A 3,813-nucleotide genomic window follows, 5' to 3' on the forward strand; every position below is an offset into this window, starting at 1 on the left:
GACTAGAGAGCTGGAAATCTCTCCCCCTCATTTCTCCCACTGCCCCTTTCAGTCTCTCCTTCCCCTGTCCTCTCTCCCTGCCCCTCTGGCTGGGACAGTCCCATTACTGGGGGCTTTGCTCTCCCAGGGCTGGATTTTCTCCTGGCAATTGCTATGGGAGGAGAAATGAGGAGGGCTGTTTGTGCAGAGTCACTTTCTTGCCAGACCCCAGGACTTTCCCTGAGGTCTTTCAGTTACCTGGAGACTCTGGCTCAGAATTTAGTATTAACAGGGCCCAGGGCTGCCCTAGGGGGCTAGGACCAGCTGGAGAAAGTCATCCCCTGGGCCGGGCAGAGAAGCAGCTTTAATTAAGGTCACTTCCCAGCACAGAACCCTGCTGGGGGAGCAGCAGCTGCTAAGCCTGGTCTCCCAGATCACTATGGAGGCTGCAGCGTCTCACCCAGGAAGCTGAACCCCAGTATCCTGAGCAGAGAGGGACAGAGCGTTTGAGCAGCTTCCCTCCTTTAGCTCTCTGGGGAGAGCAGCTAATGAGACCCCCCTCACCGGGAGAATTGCTGATCTCATTCGCCCCACTGTCAATCCGGAGTCACTCCTTGTCTTTCCATACAGTGACTCTGGATTAACAAATGTTCTCAATGAAACCAGAGTTCAGAAAGAATGAGTCCAGAATGCTGGGGAAGAGACCATTGTGCGGCAGTGCTGACCCCCTTCCCACCTCCCTCACCCCCAGATCTTAGCACTGCGGGAAGCAACCCCTCACAGAGGCCATTTGCCAAGGGGTTTGGGATACTTCTCAACTCACACTGCACTCAGAGTGACCTCCTCATCCCATGCCAGCTGGAGAAAAGGGTCCAGCCAACTCTCCCATTACCAGCTGGGAACCTCCGATCCCCAAACAGGGGGAGGCCTCTGGCCTTGATGGGTATTAAATATGTGGCTGGTCTCTTTCTTCGGCAAACATTTTAACAGAGGTAAAGGAGGGACCAAATGATTCACAAAGGAGACGGGAAAGATGATCTCTGGGCAATTTCACCCCCTACAACATCCAGGATGGAGAAGAACTCAGGGCAACAGGTTCCCTCGAAGGAAGAAGTTTCAGGGATTTAGAAATATGGGGAAACAGCCCCAAACCCGAGAGGATTTTTAACTGACATTTGATAATGACACAGAAAGAGGCAAAACCTGAGCTTTGAGAGCAACGTTCAGAAATGAAAGAGAAAGGGTGGAAATTTGAGATATTTTGGATCCATTTTGCAAATTATAGAGAGACAAGTGGAAAATCAGAGGGATTTTATATCAGTTGTTGATAGGAGGTAAAATGTGAGTGTTTCCAATGAATATCTGATAAAATGAATAAAGAGGAAATGGGCAACATTTGCAAACATTTTCTATCCAGGTTCAAGAATCTGAGAAAAGGTGTAAATCTGAGATTTTCTTAGTATTTTATAATTAGAGAGACAGGGGAAAAATCTCAGGGCATATTCAATTAGAAATAGACAAACTAGAGAGCAGTGGGGCAAATGTTTAGGGTATTTTATATGAATCTTTGAGATTTGCAAAGCAAATGTGTCACAAACTGCGTATTTGATAACATGAGAGAAAAACACCAATATCTGAGGGGATTTTATATTGCTGTTAACGAACTAGTGGAAAAGCAGGACTGTTTGGACTGGATTTTATTCAACAGTCCAATACATAAACACAAAGTAATGATTCCCCCCCCCCCACCATTCCCATGGGCAGCAGGGAGCCCTTTGAGGAACTGATTAAAAGGGCAAGGGAGGGGGAGCTGAAAGGTCCCTGGATAAAGGAAGGGGGCAGCAGTGGGGGGACGGTCAGGTGACTGGCAACTGATGGTTGGGGGCAACTGTGTTGGTAGTTAGGGGGCAACAACTGGGATTGGGAAACAGGGGTCTGGGCAGTCCCCATGGGGGACATGTGCACCTCCCTTCCCTGCCCTGGCAGAGACCCGGCATCTCATAGAATATCAGGGTTGGAAGGGACCTCAAGAGGTATCTAGTCCAACCCCCTGCTCAAAGCAGGACCAATCCCCAACTAAATCATAGAATCATAGAATTCAAGATCAGAAGGGACCATTATGATCATCTAGTCTGACCTCCTGCAAGATGCAGGCCACATAAGCCGATCCACCCACTCCTGAACTAATTCTCTCCCTTGACTCTGCTGTTGAATGTTCCAAATCATGATTTAAAGACTTCAAGTAGCAGATAATCCACCAGCAAGCGACCCCTGCCCCATGCTTCGGAGGAAGGCGAAAAAACCTCCAGGGCCACTGCCAATGTACCCTGGAGGGAAAATTCCTTCCCGACCCCAAATATGGCGATCAGCTAAACCCCGAGCATGTGGGCAAGACTCTCCAGCCAGACACTCTGGAAAAGGCTAACAATATCCCTACATTGACCCTTTGGCCCCTCAAGGAGTCAGCTCCCAGCCCTGGGTTTAGCAGGCCAGTGCTCCAACCACTGAGCCATCCCACGCCCACTCCAGGGGCAGCCATGTGCTGGGGAATGACTCAGGGCAACAATTTCCCACCTACACAGGGACAAATCTCTGCAGATAAAATGGGTGGGAAAAATGCCCCTCACTAGAGAAGATTTTAAACTGACGTTTTGAGACTCATGGGGAGAACGGGGAAAATCGGGGGAGATGGGAGAGCTGATCATTGGAGGGGAAAGGGGGGGAATCGCCCCAGATTTTATAGCCCGTGTGAGACACTGAGAGAGAAAAGGGGCAGAACTAGAGAGAATTTGTATCGGGGGCGAGAGGCAAGTGGCACAAACAGGGACCGGATCCAATTAACCCCCCTCCCCCTTACCCGCCCGCACCCCCCCCCCGGGAATTTCCTTGGTCTGCACAGAGACAGTTCAACACCCCCCCCGCCTCCCACTGACCTTCCCCCCCCTACAACTCCAGCTTCTCCCCTCCCTGCCTGACACCCCCCATCTCCCCCCACACCACAGGGGATCCCCCCACCAGAACGCCCCAGTCTCTGCCCCCCAAATTACAAATGGGGCTGAGGCAGATCCTGAGGCTTCTCCCAGGTTCCCCGGGGCAGAGTCACTTTCCTGCCCAGCCCCTAGTGCCTCCCCCGGGGTCTCTCACTCACTGGGGGGCTCCGGCCCTGGTGGCTGGTGCGGGCAGAGCCCGGGGCTTGCCCAGGGGGCCGGTCCCAGCTGGAGAAAGCCCCCCCCCCGGCCGGGGTAAGGACGGTGCTGCTGGCGGGAAAAGGTCTGAGGAGATGGGACGCTGGAGGGCTGGTTTTGGCGGGAAAAACCGAGTTTGGACTGGTTTTGAGCCTGTCCTGATGGTAAACAAGTCCCCTCTCAGAGATGGAGTCCAGTGGTGTCAATATTTCATTATGCTCCAGATTGGAATCTTATTTTAAAGCCAGTGATTTTACCTCATAAACATCTTATTAACCAAACTAATTGAACATATTGAACAGTGTATACTTCTCACACCTAACAATGAGATAAAAAATAGAACACAGACAAGCCTTGTCAGTAGTAACGGCTAATGTCCTTAACTGGTGTAAGCATGTGAGCTTGTTGCAGAGCTGCTGGCTCAGGGACCGGAAGCTCCTGGCACCCCAGCCTCCAAAATCACTCAGGCTGCACTTTCTGCACGACCTCAGGTGCTGGCTGAGGGGGTTGTGGGAATTGGTGGCCTCTGCTGCAGGTGATGGGAATCTCATGTATTTAAAGCCCATGTCCTAGAGGAGGGAGAGTGCCTAACTCCAGAGTCTGCAGCTGCCTAGTGGCCAGCGCTGAGGATTTAGAGTGCTCCCTAGTG

This window comes from Mauremys mutica, unplaced genomic scaffold (genome assembly GCF_020497125.1).
Source record: "Mauremys mutica isolate MM-2020 ecotype Southern unplaced genomic scaffold, ASM2049712v1 Super-Scaffold_100116, whole genome shotgun sequence".
NCBI lineage: Eukaryota > Metazoa > Chordata > Testudines > Geoemydidae > Mauremys > Mauremys mutica.